The sequence below is a fragment of the Sinohyriopsis cumingii genome, chromosome 8 (assembly GCF_028554795.1).
Source record: "Sinohyriopsis cumingii isolate HCF-2022 chromosome 8, ASM2855479v2, whole genome shotgun sequence".
In the NCBI taxonomy this organism is placed as follows: domain Eukaryota; kingdom Metazoa; phylum Mollusca; class Bivalvia; order Unionida; family Unionidae; genus Sinohyriopsis; species Sinohyriopsis cumingii.
This window is the reverse complement of record NC_142968.1, coordinates 85100600-85119189: the sequence shown is the minus strand read 5'-3', so window position 1 is coordinate 85119189 and position 18590 is coordinate 85100600. Positions and strand designations below refer to the sequence as shown.

General features: G+C 35.3%; 1 protein-coding gene across 2 annotated transcripts in view; it reads right to left on the bottom strand.

Annotated features, from left to right (window-relative positions):
• The window catches only part of LOC149794039 (uncharacterized), a 74744-nt gene that overhangs the window by 20715 nt on the left and 35439 nt on the right, over positions 1–18590 (bottom strand). The window lies entirely within an intron of this gene.

The following is an 18590-nucleotide window of genomic DNA, read 5'->3' as shown; positions in this document are numbered from 1 at the left end:
AGGTATATACAGGGAGACTTTAAATTCTAAATGATATCGTTGTACAATGGGGGGGGGTATGTATGTATGTATCTATGTGTACAGATCATAAGCCATATCTTTAATATGCCACGAGATGCATAAAATCATCGTAAAAGTCATTTGCAATGCAATACTGTGGGTGGTGTTAGAAGGAAGTAGCTCTACAATAAAAAAATGGTGACTTTCCCCCGCAAAATACAGCTGGAGAAACCTAAATGTTGAGAAACAAAAATGACCGGTTTTCGAAACCTGAATTTATGTCCGGATTTTAGACCTTTTGGCCTTATATCTAAGACAGGTTTGAACTGCACACGAACCGAAGAATCTTTGCAAAACGTAGGATACATTTGAGATTTGGAATTAAAAGTAACAGGGACACGAAAATCATGTCTAGATTTACATTTCTGCACACGCGCGAGTGAAATAATCAATCGTAAACAGTGTTTCACCTAGATATCTGGCTTAATGAAAATCTCTTGCAAGCATATGAATTTGGATGTATTTAGAAGTAACCCCTCCCCCATGCCTTTCCTACCTCTATTTCCCGAGAAACTGAAAAGAATCTCCAGGGGTTAATGAGTTCAATTTCCAGCTGAGCTAAGATTGACTAAACCTAGCGCTGGACATCGTCCGAAGAAGTTAACTTTTCATTCGCATACATACGGAGTGTGTCCGCTACATTATGCACTACTGCACATATGCTACATTTTACTGGAACTTGATAATTTGCGAGATGGTATAACCTGTATTTCCATTTATATTAATTAAATAAATTCAAAAGTGTAAACTGGTTAAAGTGAAGAAAATACAATCATGGTATGGTTGGAGGTCTGATTGTGAAAGGGAGGTTATGTTATATTGATTGAAATACGTCGAAATGAGTGGGAAATAGGCAAAGTGAATACACACACGAGAGAGAGAGAGAGAGAGAGAGAGAAAGAGAGAGAGAGAGAGAGAGAGAGAGAGAGAGAGAGAACAGGTAGATCAGGAGATTTCTACTCAATTGTCTAACGTGTTTAATTGATGTATAAAATATTGATGAAACAGTGGATATGGGTATTTTTTCTCGTTAATTTCTGGTTTTATTATTAACTGCTAACTTAAAATTTATAACCAAGAGTTAATTTTTAAACCATAATTATATCGTTTCCATACGCAACGGGCGAATAGTACTTTGACATAGAAACAATAGTTGTATATCATATTGAGATACCGAGTAGCACCATGACAGAGTCGGTCAGTAATTCACGTTATGACGTAGTTGGTTCACTGTACCTATAGTGTGTGCAGTTTAATATTTGTTGTATTACAAGATGTTAACATATCACTACATGTGATTCTGATTGAGCCAAATAAGCCGATGAAAGTCTTGCGCAATATTCTCTTTATTGATTGACTGCGATCCTTAGAAAATTTAATTTCCATTTTTTTTCATAGCAACTACATAAAGGGAGTTGTGGAAAGTCACGTCTGTCTGAATATGGATTATTTACCACGGCATGGGCTCGTTACGCCATGTATAGATTAGCATGCGATGAAAATGATGTTAAAAAATAAACAAAAACAACAATAATAATAATAATAATAATAATAATAATAATAATAATAACATTAAAACTTGGGAATAGGTCAACTGATAGCGTGCGAGTGGAAAGGGGTTGGGTAGGCAGTAAGCATGGAATTCATTCTATATACAATGGCGGATTAAATGTTAACTTATAGGAATAAATAAAATCACCTCTGTTTACAGAACAATGTGAGCGTAAACCGGTCTCCAAACTGAAATAACATTATTTAACCACAACATGTTTACGCCGTAAAATAGCCCTTACCATGTGATGTAATTCCGACTTTGTCAATGTATATATTAGTCTACTGTTCCAACTCGAATAATGAATGTTTCCGATCACACCTACAATATGGTAAGTCCGGAATATCTGTATCCAGTAATCATCCATTCACATTCTGAATGCTAGGTAGTGAAATTTGTGGTAACACACTGTCGCTGTTAAACATTTCTTTATATGACATCATACTGAACTTGCATATCCATTCTGCGTTGAAAAACTATGTTGCTTGAGTCAAATATTCTATTGCTTCGAAAAGACAATTGCTCTTTGAATAATAATGGGTAAAGTTAAACTAATAAATTTTACCTAGTTATAGAACAGAGCAAAAATTTCTTGGCACTATGAAAGGCGACACTTCTGCGAATTTGTAAGTTGTTATTCTATTTTGACAAAGTGTGGCAATGATACTGTCGTACTAGTCAATAATCTCATCGATATGAGAACATAAAAGAATATCAATTAAACTATAGTTTAGCATTCAAGTTATAATGTTTTCTTTTTATTTCTCCTGGAATGAAGTTATATAATCTAAAAATCCAAATTTTAAGTAATTGTTTGCGCTAGTTATTTTATCAAAATGCTTTGATATGCTTTAAAGTTATATTTTAAACTGTTTTTAACTTTTAAGGTTCAAATGTTGCAGAAGTACATTTGAGAATCAAAATTATACAAATATCGCAAATATTTCTTTAAAAATCATATATTTCAATCTAACATATAACTTACTTTCTCCATGTGTCTAGACCACGTACAATTTCTTAACATATAAGTAAGACATGATTATCCTCATTCTAAAGTTAGCCTTTTTGGATTGAGCTGATGTTGAGGTTTGTGAGAAAAAGAGAAATATAAAATAATTCGATAATTTTTCTAAGTTTCTGTTTGTAAAGAGGCTGATAACAGAACGGGTAGAACACCTCAGGCTGCACAGGTTACATGCAATATCCTTTAATATCGTGAAGTATGTAAAAACGCATAAAGTATATTTAACAAGGTATTTATTATACGTAAGAGGGTATGAAGACTACGCAAGAGGGAATGAAGTATGCGTAAGAGGGTACGAAGTTTATTTAAGAGGCCATGAAGTACATATAAGAACGCATGAAGTATATAGAAGAACGCATGAATTATATAGAAGAACGCATGAAGTATATACAAGAACGCATGAAGCATATACAAGAACGCATGAAGTATAAAGAAGAACGCATGAAGTATATACAAGAACACATGAAGTATATACAAGAACGCACGAAGTATATATATTCAATAGGGAATTGTGTACATATAAGAACGCCTGAAGTATATTTAACAAGGTATGTAGTATATATAAGAGGGAATATATAATATGAACGAACCATGAACTACATATAAGAGGGCATGAAGTATATGTAAGAGGGCATGAATTATATTTAACAAAGCATGTAGTATATGAAAGAGGGAATGTAGTATATGTACGAATCATGAAGTATATAGAAGAGGACAAGAAGTGTATATAAGACTTCATCAAGTATATGTAAACCCAAACGAAGTGTATGCATGAGGGTACTAAGTATATGGAAAAGGCCATGAAGCATATATAAGAACGCATGAAGTGTAATTACAAAACGCATGAATTATATTTAACACGGCATGTAGCATATATAAGAGGAAATGTAATATATGTAAGAGGTCATGCAGTATATGCAAGGGCATGAAGTATATGTAAGAGGGCATGAATTATATGTAAGAGGGCATGAAGCATATGTCATTGCACATGAAGTATACGTAAAATGATATGAAGTATATGGAATAGGGCATGCAGTATATGTAAGAGGGCATGAAGTATATGGAAGAGGGCATGCAGTATAAGTAAGAGGGCATGAAGTATATGGAAGAGGGCATGCAGTATAAGTAAGAGGGCATGAAGTATATGTAAGGTGGCATGAAGTATATGGAAGAGGGCATGCTGCAAATGTAAGAAGGCATGAAGTATATGGAAGAGGGCATTAATTATATATCATTGGGCATGAAATATATTTAAGAGGGCATGCAGTATATGTACGAAGACATTAATTATATATAGGAGGGCATTTCTTATGTATCATTGGGCATGCAGTATGCGTAAGAGGCTATGAGGTATATAGAAGAGGGTATCAATTATATTTCTTTGGGCATGAAGCATACTTAAGTGGGCATGCAGTATGTTTATGAGGGCATGAAGTATCTGTAATAGGGCATGAATCATACGTAAAAGGGCATGAAGTATATATAAGGGGGCATCAATTATGTCATTTAGCATGAAGTATACTTAAGTGGGCAGGCAGTATATGCAAGAGGCCATGAAGTATAAGTAAAAGGGCATGAGGTATAAATAAGAGGGCATCAATTATATTTCAGTGGGTATGAAGTATAATTAATGATGTCAGTATATGTAATAGGGCATGAATCATACATAAAAAGGCATGAGGTATATATAAGAGGGCATCAATTATAGTTCAGTGGGCATTAAGTATACTTAAGTTGGCATGCATTATGTGTAAGAGGGCATGGAATATATATAAGAGGGCATGCATTATCTGTAATAGGGCATAAAGCATACATCAAAAGGCACGATGTATATATAAGAGGGCATCAATTATGTCATTTAGCATGAAGTATAATTAAGTGGGCATGCATTATATGTATGAGGGCATGAAGTATATGTAAGAGGGCGTAACATATATGTATCTTTTGTTATTTAAATCTCTGTATATGCGGGGAAAAGGTTAATGCTCGTCTCCTCTCGTTCTTCTTTCCATTAATGTGCAAGTATATTGTCTTGCACTTTTCTGGGATTGTGGTTAAAATGTGCATTTGAAGAAGTCACTTGATTCCTGCATTTTTTTAAAGAACTATTTTCCTTTACGAGACAGTTTTCAATCGATCGCAGTGAAACTAGATAAAATTAAAAAAATATGTGCATATCAATAAATCATCTCGTTCCCGCTATGTTTGTAAGTTATGCTCACTTTTGCCTTCCAGCTAAATGCATTGTACGACATAATAGCGTAAATGTGATTAGTTTGAGAGATTTTGATTGATTAATCAGAAACTTTGCACATACCGTAGAAATGATGTCAAGATCTGCCTATCAATAAATCGGTGTCTTCAAGCGATTTGTGTGAGAGCTCATGTTCTTTTGGACATTAAACCTGATAGAGTAGATGCTAGAATTTTGTGGGTACAGCTAGTCTCACAGTTTTGGTTTATTGCTATTCAACGTTGTACATGTTATGCTCATTATTTGAAAATAGACATACCGAAATATTTTTTGTCTTTTCCAGTTTGTGCTTGAGTTATTGCCGGTTTTATTGTGCAGCTGTAAGAAATGCATGTGAAAATATTTCGTGAACTCACCTATTATCACACTTTTTGATGGATCACCATGACAATTTGTATATGTCATGGTTGTCACCTGATTGTTGGGAACTTAGTACATGTTGTGGTCATCCATTCCTCATCAGAAGGTATGAATGTCGACATATAATTGTGCTAAACAGCGCTTTAGACTATCGTCTCATTTCCATTAGAGGTTGGAGGTTGGACTGAGATACTAGAGAGGGAATGTATATTTACACATGCATGCTGCTCGTCATTACTCCGTTATTTTGATACTATTTGTTATCATGCTTTCTTTCGTTTCTCGCCTTTTCATGCAAAAGCTGACATTATTCGCGTTACCGTCTGTTCTGATCTCTAATGCTTTTCAGATAGAGCCATGAAACTTTCATAATTACCAAGTCTGATCTGTCTTGACTCCACCACAATAGGCGAGGGACAAAAAGGTCACTGAATTTAATTGTTGTTGTTTATCTTCTATTTAATATAGTATTTTTGTGTTAAGATTAGAGCTAAGGGAACTTCGGTATGCATCTGGCTATGGAAATATGCTCGTGCTCATTGATATATTCCTAACTAGAATATCACCTAATTCTTTCAGCAAATTTATTCTGAAAACTGTCTGGAAGTTCTTGCTGGATGTTTGTGTGACTCTTTTCAATAAATTTATTTAACATATTTTGTTATCGTGTTATAAGTTATGTCGCAAGGAATACTGCTTTTCTGAATCGTTTAATATATTAAGACCAAACGGTGTTACTGTCTTGAACTTTTCAATCAAGTAGTCTCCACTGTCTGTGTTTTTCTTTGTCTTCCACATAATAATAGTGTGTGTGTGTGTGTGTGTGTGTGTGTGTGTGTGTGTGTGATTTAGATTTTTAACGTAGCTTTAACAATTTTCCAGTCATATCACTACCATGTCTGCAGTGTGGCAGTTTAAAGTGATGTCTAGCACTGGGGCATCATGACGCAGACATGTAGCATCATGACCCACCCTGTCACATTATCCTGACACCAGGCCGACCAGTCCTAACACTAACCTCTTAATGCTGAGCACCTAGCGAGGCAGCTGTTAGTACCATTTTTGTAAGTCTTTGGTTTGACTCGGCCGGGGTTCGAACCCACACCCTCCCGCATCCGGGGCGGACGCTCTAATCACTAGGCCACCGGAGCGGTCCATAATAATAGAAAATACTGCATAAGATAAATGGTCATTCTTAGAGAGGATAACTCTTTGAAAGATAACAGTATGCAATCTATGTAATAAAAGTTTAAAGAAAATATGGACTATCGGGTTTTAAGATGCGGACGATTCAGCGAATAACTCTAAACAAAAGGTTTAACGTTTAACATATACCTTGTGTGTGATTTCCAAAGAATGCCTTTGTTAAGAGTCGATTAACTACGTTATTAAATCCATTACAGTTATTATTAAGCATTTACATTTACCTTTGTCTTCGCCTTAAAAAATGCTCTCGGTATTTTGAGCTTGTGTTTCTGAGAATGGAGATTATACAAATGGAAAGCAGATTTATTTAAATTTCCATGTATATTTCTTTTGCAACTTAATTTGCAGACCAATAATTTAAAAAAAACAAAATGTTTTCTCTACATTTCTTATTTAAGCGGAACAATGTTAGGCTATTATACAAGGGTCAAATCCATGTCATAATTGCAGTGCCATGTCAAAACTATATCAGTCTCTAATTTTAATTTATTTTCTTAAACTGAGTACCTAAGTATAAAATACCAAAGTGGATTAAACATGCGCACTACACTGAATCTTTATAATAATAATAATAATAATAATGACTTTGTATAACGCCTAATCTTTAGAAGCTCTAAGCGCTTTACAACATTAGACAACACCATTAAGATAAGAAACATAATCATAATATTACAAAAACAAACAACAGGAAATTTAAAAAAAAAAAACATTAAAAAATAAAAAACATACTGAGAATATTTCAGGTAGGAAACATTATTAGGTCTTTAAGTTTGTTCTTGCAGTCGAAACAAGTGAGTTTTGAGAGCCCTCTTGAATGTGATCACTGTGTCTTTGTGTCTAAGTTCAGTGGACAATTCATTCCACGTTGCTGGGCCCTGGTATGCAAAAGAACGCTGTCCATATGACTTTGTTTTCATAGTGGGAATAATGAGTATACGATTGTCAGAAGAGGAGCGTAAGTATCTAGCTGGTGTCTACACATGGGTGAGGTCAGATAGGTATGTTGGACTGGAGTCGCACAGTGAAATGTAGCACAGAAAACAAATTTTGTGTTTGATTCTGGATCGAATGGATAGCCAGTGTAGGGCACAGAGCAGCGGGGAGGTGTGCTCTGATCGTGGTACTCTAAGTATGATCCGAGCAGATGTGTTTTGAACTTTTTGAAGTTTCTGGAGTAGATATTGAGATGAACCAGACAGAATTGAGTTACAATAGTCCAGTCTTGAAAGTACTAATGAACACACAAGTGTTTTAGTGGCATCAACTGAAAGATATTTGCGAATTGAGCTGATGTGTCTCAGGTCAAGATATGCAGCCTTGCATATGTTCATGACATGTTGGTGCAATGTGAGAGTACTGTCCAGAGTAACACATAGGTTTCGTACTGATTGTGTGAATTTAATGTTGGCGTTGCTGATATTTATTGTTTGAGGTAAAGGATGTGAATGAGAAAGTCTTTGTGTTGTGATCAGAATGAAGTTTTATCATCATTCATCTGCAGCTTGTTACAAGTCATCCATGATTTAGCATCAGAAATGCACCTCTCTACACCTTGGATGGTAGCATCAACTTCAGTTGGGTAGCTAGATTTGTATATTTGGGTGTCATCAGCGTACAATTGGTGAGACACTGGATGATGATCTATGACACTTGAGAGCGACTGAGTGTACACAATGAACAGAACAGGTCCAAGAACAGACTCCTGTGGAACACCACAACATAGATCAACTGGGCTGGAGTGTATTCCATTTGCAGATTCAATTTGTGTCCTGTTGACCAAGTAGGACTTGAACCACAGTAAGGCTGTTTCATGAATGCCAAATACATGCTGGAGACAGTAAAGTAATATATCATGGTCTATTGTGTCAAATGCTGCAGATAAATCAAGGAGGGTGAGGACTGTAATCTTTCCGCTATCCAACACAGAGAGAATGTCATTAACTACTTTTAGAAGAGTTGTTTCAGTACTGTGGCAAGGGTGATATGCAGATTGTACATTGCTAAAAAGACTATTTGAATTTAGATGAGATACAAGCTGGGATAGAACAACCTTTTCTAAGATTTTTGAAATGAATGGGAGATAAGAAACTGGGCGGTAGTTCCTTAAATCGTTATGGTCTAGTGTTGGTTTCTTCAGCAGAGGTTTTACAATGGCAGTTTTGAAAAATGATGGGAATTCCCCAGATGAGAGAGAGGTATTAATAACATCAGTTAGTGAAGGCAATACTGGATCTAAGCACTCAAGCAGCAGTGATGTTGGAATTGGATCAAGTTCACATGACTTTGGTGCACTCTTCATCACGACTGTACGTACGAAATCCATAGAGACAGGTTCAAATGCTGCTAATGGTTGCCACTCACATTCTGCATCCCAACTGTATGGTGACGACGAGTCAATTCAAATTGTGGTGTCAAGCTTATTTCTAATGGTTTGTACTTTTTCACGGAAGAAATTTGCAAACATGTCGGGAAGGTCGACTGAAGAGACGGTAGTTGGAAGTGGTGTTGATTTGTTCCTTGACATTAGCTTGTTAGTAATCTCGAAGAGCACTTTGCAGCTGGAACTTTCCATGATCTTAGTAGTGTAGTGGGCTGATTTCGCTGCATGGACTATATTTGTGACATTCTTCTAAGCGACTTCATAGATTTGCTTATGAATAGTGAGTCTGGTGGAAAGCCAGAGCCTCAGCTTTACGGCGGTCTCTTTTAGCAGTGCGAATCTGGTCCCTAACACTGCTATACCATGGAGAACACTTTTGAATTGATATTCTGCACTTGGTAGCTGGGGTATGTTTGTCAAGTAATGAACGCAGACAGTTATCGAATTGTTCTGCGGTAGGAGGTAAGCAAATTATTAGGTTAGCTTGGATGTCGTGCATTAATTTGGTTCTATTTTATCATACGGAGGTTTCTCTTAGTAGCAGATAAAGGTGGAGGGTTAGGGACTGATGCGTCAAGATGGCATATAATGCAGAGGTGATCTGATGCAAGGTCATGGGATACCAAGGAGGACCGTAGAATGTCATCATCAGGTCTATGAAGAATCCAGTCTAAAATGTGACCATGTTTATGGGTGGGTTGGTTAACTGACTGTTTGAGGTTGAAAACATTAATGGAATCTATGAGTTTTGATGTATTTGAGTTTCCGGGACAGTCAAAGTGAAAGTTGAAATCTCCAAGAATAATCAGGTTGCCACCTATCGAATTTCCATAGTCCAGGAGGTTCGGAAACTGCTCCAAAAAGAGATCCAGGAGGTTCGGAAACTGCTCCAAAAAGAGAGAGTCAGCCAGCTTGTTTTTTCTACCAGGAGGAGGGCGGTATAGGCAGAAAAAATGGACTGACCTTTTATCAAACGGTGTTACTGTCTTGAACTTTTCAATCAAGTAGTCTCCACTGTCTGTGTTTTTCTTTGTCTTCCAAATAATAATAGAGTGTGTGTGTGTGTGTGTGTGTGTGTGATTTAGATTTTTAACGCAGCTTTAAAAACAATTCAGTCATATCGCTACGATGTCTGCAGTGTGGCAGTTTAAAGTGATGTCTAGCACTGGGGCATCATGACGCAGACATGTAACATGATGTCCCACCCAGTCACATTATCCTGACACAAGGCCAACCAGTCCTAACACTAACCTATTAATGCTGAGAACAAAGCGAGGCAGCTGTTAGTATCATTTTTGTAAATCTTTGGTATGACTCGACCATGGATCGAACCTACGGCCTCCCGCATCCGAGGCAGACGCTCTAACCACTAGGCCAACGGAGCGGTAAAGTTATTGATAATACGCAAACAATAATCACCTTCAATTTAAAAAAGTTCAGTTTATACCGGTTGATGATACTACGTTTTAATTCTTTGTGACATTGGAGGTTGTTGAATTTTTTATTGTGTGCCATGATGTTACAATGTCTCATCTATTTGTCATTAGATGTGTCGATGACGTCGAAGATGATGTTATACATGATACGGTCAATCCTATAATTAGCGTTGTTATTGAACATATCCATCCATGCATACTTTCACAATCGATCAATCGATCATCCATCCAGTTGTACATCCATCAATCGATCGATCATACATCCATCTATACATCCATCCTTACATCCATCTATCGATCGATCGTTCGTCCATCCATCCCTGCATCCATCTATCCATCGATCGTTCGTCCATCCATCCATCCATCATCCAACCATCCATCCATCCATGCATTCATCCATTCATCCATCATCCGCCCATCTATACAAGATGCATCAATTACTCATGTTATATTAGAAATGAAAACTCAAAGTTGTTTACTTTAGTTTCTAAGGGTGGATGTGTGCATTAGTTCAATCTAGTATTCTTTCAAAGGGGTTCATTACTTTATTTGTATTGAATTCTGGCATACTGAGACCGATATAAGACGACATATTTTTCAATATATTTTATTAACTTTGTGTTAATTACATAATTATAAAATATTTGTACCAAAAATTCTAATCTAAAGAAAAGAAAACTTCAATCTAATTTTTGCTGAATGCAAATGCTATTGCATATGTGGTTCTCTTGGAGTAATCAAAATGAAAGAAGAAAATAAAAACCTATCTCATATATTCAGAACACAAACGATACAATAGTTTAACTAAATTCTGGACAGTATTACTTCGAAGAGTTATTTTCCATAGATATTGAACCACAGTTGTACAGAACATCTGTACTGCCTGTCAGTTCAGACAATATACGTGTCGCGTACTTTGTACAGTACAGTGGACAACTCAGATAATTTTAAGGCTCCAGGGATGAATAACGGTCCTGTACATTTCTTTCATAATCATCAATGAGGTAATACGCTTGAACATCCGAGTGAGCAACGAGCTAATACGTTTGCCCAACATTTATATTATAGACAAGGAAAATGTAGATTACCTTTTCTCGGTCACATAGAGGAAAATATTTTGTTGTATAAATACAATTCTTTGTTATGATAGTTGTCCGAGTTAACTGTCATAACGTTTCTGATCAATCAAAATTTAACACGTTTTATTCCATTTAACTTTGTGTATCACAATTCATTGGAAATAAATAAATAGTCTCGACATCCTTGATTGTCCGTAAAAAAAACAAAAATGGGAACAAATATGCACAAAAAGACCAGGATATCAATATTTATCTTGGTTGCAAAATATTTCCTAAACACGGATTCATTTGGTTCACAGATAATTAACAATTCACGTTTCTCTGCAAACTACAGAGTACACATGACAAACAAATTAACATATCCATAACAATTCCTTTTAAGCTTTTACCTTTATCTGTGACTTCACGTGGAAAAATACTGTCGGTAATTTTGGCTTGTTTATCTGAGGTGAATGGATGTCCTACATATGAGCATAAGAAAGGATTAGACGAATTCCTGAAAAGCTTTTAATGTAGGTATCAGAAACAGAAATAGTTATATTATAATTGTTTGTTGTTATTATCTGTGAGAACACCTCGAGACCTAAGACTACTGAGAGACTAGCAGGCGTGTGAGGTGAAAATTTCCCATTATTCAAAACTAAATGGATTTTATATATGTCTGTTGGGACATTCTGTTATTGTGAGTATGTGTCTAAAACAAATCTGAGTACACAAAATATAATTATTTTTATCTGGGGCTGTTTCCTTTTGAGATGAACATATTTACTCAGATCCACCTTTCCAGGTTTTCAATCCTTCCGTCCAAGGCTGTACGGTTTTTGTTTCAAAACGGTCTTGTATTTCAGCAGCAGAGAGGGTGAACCATGATCATTGCAAGAACGACATTTATTTAAAAATTAAAGATTCCTAGGAAAATTAAAAACAAAAGGTCAATAACGCCAAACCGAAGCCTCTAACTTATTGAGAGTTTCTCTAATTTTGTTAGTTTCTTTTGTTACTTTATTTTTGTCTTTTTTTTTTTTTTTTTTGTTTACCCATCGGACGTTTTATTAAGGTCGCACCATCCGTGCTGATGAAATTAGATCAGTCTTTCATCCGAAGATTTTATCAAGTCCTATACGATATCGCGATCGATGATTATATAAATTTATTGTTATAAGTCCGTGCTGGTAATTAAATCATCACTGATAAAACAATGGCACCAGCTATGGATTCTTATTCAGCGAGATTAGCTCAAGAGCGACTTGAGGCGATAAAAAATTTCTTCCTGTCCGTGATTCACTTAAACAAAAACTACTAGAACGTCAGGAAGCACAAACTGAATAGGCAGAGGGTACAGAACAGTTATTTAAACCAATTACAAACGTTACTAAAGGAGTTTCAGCAGCTACTGAAGGTTTTCCTCCACCAGACAAACCGCTGAGCAAACTGAAAAAAAGCGAGAAGAACTAAACAAACAAAAAAGATTTTACTTCCAACTCAGATAGCTGCCGCACAACCACGCCTCGATGATGAAGATGTTGACGAGGAAGAAGAAAAAATAATAACGTCAAAGAAGGGTAGTAAAACAGTTCGATTTTAAGGAAAAAATTACTAAAAATGGTATACAAGTAATAAAAAAATACAGTATAAATGATTTAGGTGAGTTTGCTACTGAAAGTTTTTCTTGAAGGCGTGACTTTTTCAAACAAGAATACATTGAGGGCAAAAGTCTTGAAGCGTGGTACAAATGTTTTTTCGTTGTTGTATAAACCAAGGAATTAATCAAGTGGTTACGAGTGATCCGATGTATCAGATTTATCGCGCTAGAATAGAACATTATTTAGAAATGTTAGAAAAACAAGGAATAAAGCCATCAAGATTCACCGCAACTTCCTGAGCAGGAGCCTTCATATCAACTTCCTCCATCGCAGCAACAGATAGAACGACAGCAGAACAAACCACAATCTCCTTCATGAATTTCTCAGCCACAACAAAAACCACAACCTTCTCAACAAGAACCTAAATACATTTTTACTGATGATCCTCCCGGCGCTACTGGAAGTGGTTTTCCTTCAATGACTACGCCAGGAGGAAGTGGTTTTATTGCTTGTCCTAACAATGTTCTTGCAGACGCAGATATATTATGAATTCTTATTATTCTGATTAGAGGAAAACGTGCTGGAAATAATTCTCCAGAAATCATTAATGAAATCTCTTATATTTGTCGACGATTATTTACAGGCGGTATTATGGGCTGCAATGTTTATCGATCTCTCATCGATGAAATTGCTGATGATTATTACAGTGATTTGATAAATGAATAACAAATAAGATGATTATGCATAATGCTCAACGTGGACCGATCATGGTCAGAGTTATAAACATTAGTGTCAACTTTCCAACTGCAATTACAGTAAAAGAAATAGCGCTAGCTCAATTACGAGTATACTATAGTTGGCCAAATATCCGATCAAAATCATTCGGTGAATTGCAGGCGAATAATTCGCATGTATTTGCAACAAAAAAAAACCTCGCCGATGGAACTCCCGATTGGCAAGTTGTCGGCGTATCTACAGCTAGTTGTCAAAACGAACAAATCAATGATGAACTCCAGCGCAGAATCAAATCTTGACAGCTCACATCGCGTTTATTTTTGGAGGCTCCACAAATTCTCGCACAGACATACCCCCCCCCCGTGAATCTTCTAAACGAAACGAATTGTTAGAATATTAAGGAGGTTGTATATGCCTTTCAATTTCTTGCACTTCACTGATATTAATTATTACATAAATGGTTAATTAATTAATTAGGATGACAAAAAATATTAAGCTCAACGGAGAAAGAAATCTACAGAGTTATATCCTTTCTTTTAGGACATTCGCAGTGACTAGCGAGGTAACTACTGAATTACTCTGTCTGAAAGATACAGAGTTATCTCCCATCAACAATGGTGAAATGTTATAGTAATTTATTTTCTTGTCACACCAATGATAAAAGCTTTAGATTAATAAATAAATGTTCTATCATACATTGTTTGTGACTGTGAAACTCGCATATATATATATATATATATATATATATATATATATATATATATATATATATATATATATATATAGAGAGAGAGAGAGAGAGAGAGAGAGAGAGAGAGAGAGAGAGATTAGGCGAGTTTCCACAATCACGATAGAGGACTCAGAATGATAAAATAATGTTTCGGACAATAAGTAAAATGACAAATAAATAAATAAAAAATAAATTAAAAAAATTAGTAATATAGTATTAGTAGCAACACTACCGGAGATATCTTAGCTTGACAGAGTCATCTTCCTTCAACAGTAATGAAAAATTTCTTTTGTCTATATTCCTTCGAAAAAGCAGATCTGGTAATATTATTTGCGACGCACTGAACCGAAGGCGTGCAAATATCTAAATAATTGCCATCTGCGTTTATTGATTGAAATATTATTTCTTCACCAGTCTCTGTGGTTATGGATTTAACCGCCTTTTTTGCAATTGTTTTATGTTTATGTATACCAGTATTACCAGATCCACAATTTTGACTCTGAGTAATGACTCGTAAATTATCTAAAGAGTTATTTTTGGATCTGAGTCAATATGATCCATCTTCGAGTACCCATTGAAAAGACTCGTAAATAAATGTATGACAAAGATAATTTTTCTTCTCACCGATACTGATCACGAGATAACCATTATTATTAACAAAACCAACTGGTCATTTTAGTCGACAGTTCCTGAAGATACCATCACGGGATGCTTCATATTTCGTTATGATAGGATGTCTCACAAATTCCTTTCGCTTTATTTGTATAACAATATCAGTTGTTTAAATAATAATTGTCTAAATTATTATATTTAATATCTAACTAGACAATCTTTCTTATTTCTTATATTTGTCATTATTATCAGTGTTTTTTATATTGTATATCGTTTCAACTCTCTGTCTTTTTTACAGCCACATTGCACACACGATTGCTTTTTTCCTCTAACTCCAACATCACACTTCAAACATGGTTTTGGTCCTAAACTACCTCTTCGTACACTTTGTAAATAATATCCGCAGAATTCATTTACACCAGATCTGTCACAAGGAATTGTATAACCTATCATAAGGTACCTGCTTTTATTTTTTGTTTGAATCATTATGTTTATACAATGTTTCAATTTAAATATATACTTGGCTTAATTATAATATGGAAGAATTAACAGAGATTAAGATAAGCCCTTCCAAATATAAATATAGTCTTGACAGAATATCCCCGAGTTACCTATGAGAGCTCTGTTTGATCCGACTAATACAAATTTGATTACTACTATTCACGACGCCAAGAAAGAATTGAGTAAAGATGGTGCATCTCATATGTGGTCGACGTTTAAAATCATACGCAACACCGATGATGTTATCGATACTACACTGAACGAAAAACGAGCAGCAACAATTAGTAATTATCTCAACAATCGAAGATACTTTTTCAGAGTGAAGTTTATTGTATTAGCAGAAACTAACAATAATACTTGGATTATCAGTGATAAACGTGACCCTGTCCTTCATAATGGAAAAATTGCCGTATTAAGTAAAACTTCCAAACCAAGAATGTTGACTGGTATTGCCAAACCGTATTATGAAAGAGCGTATCCTGCAACCGCGGTTATTTATGAAATTTATCCGATAAATGATAAACCCAGAGTTAATAATCTAAAACCAATGAAATTTTCAAAAAATAAATTGTGTAGCCGAACTAGTAACGGAACATTTCACAAACGCGATACGTGGAAACGGTTTAACGGACAAAAGACGTAAAATAATAAACGAGTGGGGAGAAATAGTTCATGATACCTGATCATCTGACAAAGCCGTCGCTGAGCTAGGAAAGAAATTACAATTCCCGATAAGAGTAAGAATAATAACCGGAGAGATTTATAAAAAATCGAAGTATAAATCGAAAGTAGCTTCCATTGAAATATTGATGATAATCCGCATGCATGGACTAATTCAGTAACAATATTTCCACAAAAATGAGTTGTTAAATTTTATAACGGTGATATATTTGATTTTATTAATCAGATTAGTAAAAATGATCCTGTATCCGTGTGGCTATTTCAAAGCTCTGAAGATGATAGTGATCTGAAAAGGCCAGTATCTGCATCGAAGAAAAAAGATTTGATCAGTTTGTAGGACCTAATGGTGAGATTTATCGAACAGAATTTCTTAATACAAAAATGAAAAATCTTGCGTCAAAATATACCCATGACGATGTCATACATGAAAAGTTACTCAGTAATTGTTTTACGATTCCATAAGTCGCGGGTCATTTTGCTAGAGAAAACAATTTGTGGAATCCAACGAGGTTTGATTTTCTGAATGATATGATATCGAGTTGTGTCGAATATGGACACGATGGATTAAGGAATACTAGATACGATTATAGGGATGTTATATTGATTGATATGGTTGTATATTATCCGGGAAGTTTTCTTGGTATGGGAGAGTGTTATAAGTATTTTGAGCGATTTGGACATCCAACAAACGAGATAACCAGAGTATCGATAAACGGACCATTTCTAGATTTTGACTTGACTGGATTCACGTGTATCTAGTCATTTAAGTTTGCCAAAAATCTTTATCCGCTTTGCTAGGTCTGGTTTGGCAAACATTTTTCAGAAAAATGTGGGCACCAACAGTATTAATACGATATATGCTTGATGTAAAAATAGTGATATCGTTGCTTTTATGTGAAGCAATTATATTGTATCATCTGCAGAAACAAGTTTGGTTACCACAAGAAAAGAAATATTCTGATGATGAATATCCTCATAAAACCGATTTTGAAAATAAAATCAGAAACGATCTTGGCAGAAAATATTCGGTAAATTCACCCAAGGAGAATCATATGATCATAAACGACATTGTACAAGATTAGTTATAGACGATGCTGAACTAGATTTTATAATTACGGATACAGCGAATAGAAATACGTTTACTAGTCGAGAAACAGTTTTCTTGCCAAATGGACCTAAATTATGTACAATTGTGAGTTATATTGCTGGTGAGTCATCGCAGTTTACTCATTTAAGGTCTTCAATGCTCGCTTATGTTTCGATAAATCTATTATCATGATAAATAGTGTTTCTGACTCCGCTATCAGAGTCGCTACGGATTCGCTTTATATCAACAAGAATTCAGGATTGCTAAAACAACTACATATCGGCACTTCTGCTTCATGCGGTGAATGGAAAATAAAACAAGAAAATATACTTAATTATTCTGAATCTGCCGACGTTGAAATTATGGGTATTTATCGCCAAAAAATCTAATATCTAAATTATCATCTGCACGGTTGATATTTGATCCTGTAGCTAGACATAAAACAGTTTACCTTAATGGGCCTGGAGTTATGATAAAACAACTCGTGTGATCGAATTATTCTTGAACAGCTGTTCAGAAATAGTTACATTAACACCTACACACAGTCTCTTAAGAAAAATGAGAGAAAGAAATAATAAATCATGCACTTATCATAAATTCGTTCGATGAAAGGGAGATAAATGGACTCCTAAACGAATGGGAGAGAAATATTCCAAGAATTATTGTTTGGGATGAAATATGTACTGTTTGATTAGAAACGTTAAAAATATTTCTTGATTGAAAAGTGACAAAAAATACGAACATGGTCAACCACCAACTTATGTTTGATTGTCTCCACATGAATGGCTGAGCAAGTTTGTAGATTTTTTTGAAGAAAGAACTAATGCTCATAGAGCGCTTGATCCAGAGTTAAGTGAAATAATCTCAGAAACTCCTATTAATAGATTTTGGAATTTATGGAGACCAAATGATTTGATAGTTGCAAGTATAAAGATAGTTTGTGATACACATCAACAACAATTATGTATGTTACATAAAGACAAATTTACAAATCTTTCCGTACCAATGTGTTATCAACCAGCAGATACGCGTCGACAAAATATCGACGTCGAAATTCCAGGATCATCAGAAAAACGAAAACTCGTGTTAAATGATATCGTTTTAGTTCATGTCTATGTCGTTGAGAGCGTGTTAAGCACCGAGTCAGGGACAAAACTCCATGGACGCTAGGATACGCAATGACGAATCATTCATCACAACGATTAACCATCTCTGATACAAATGTTTGGATTGTTGATGATCGTATCGAATAGTCAAACTTAGTTTATCTCGCCGTGTCTCGAGTCAGAAAAATATGTCAGCTGCGGAGA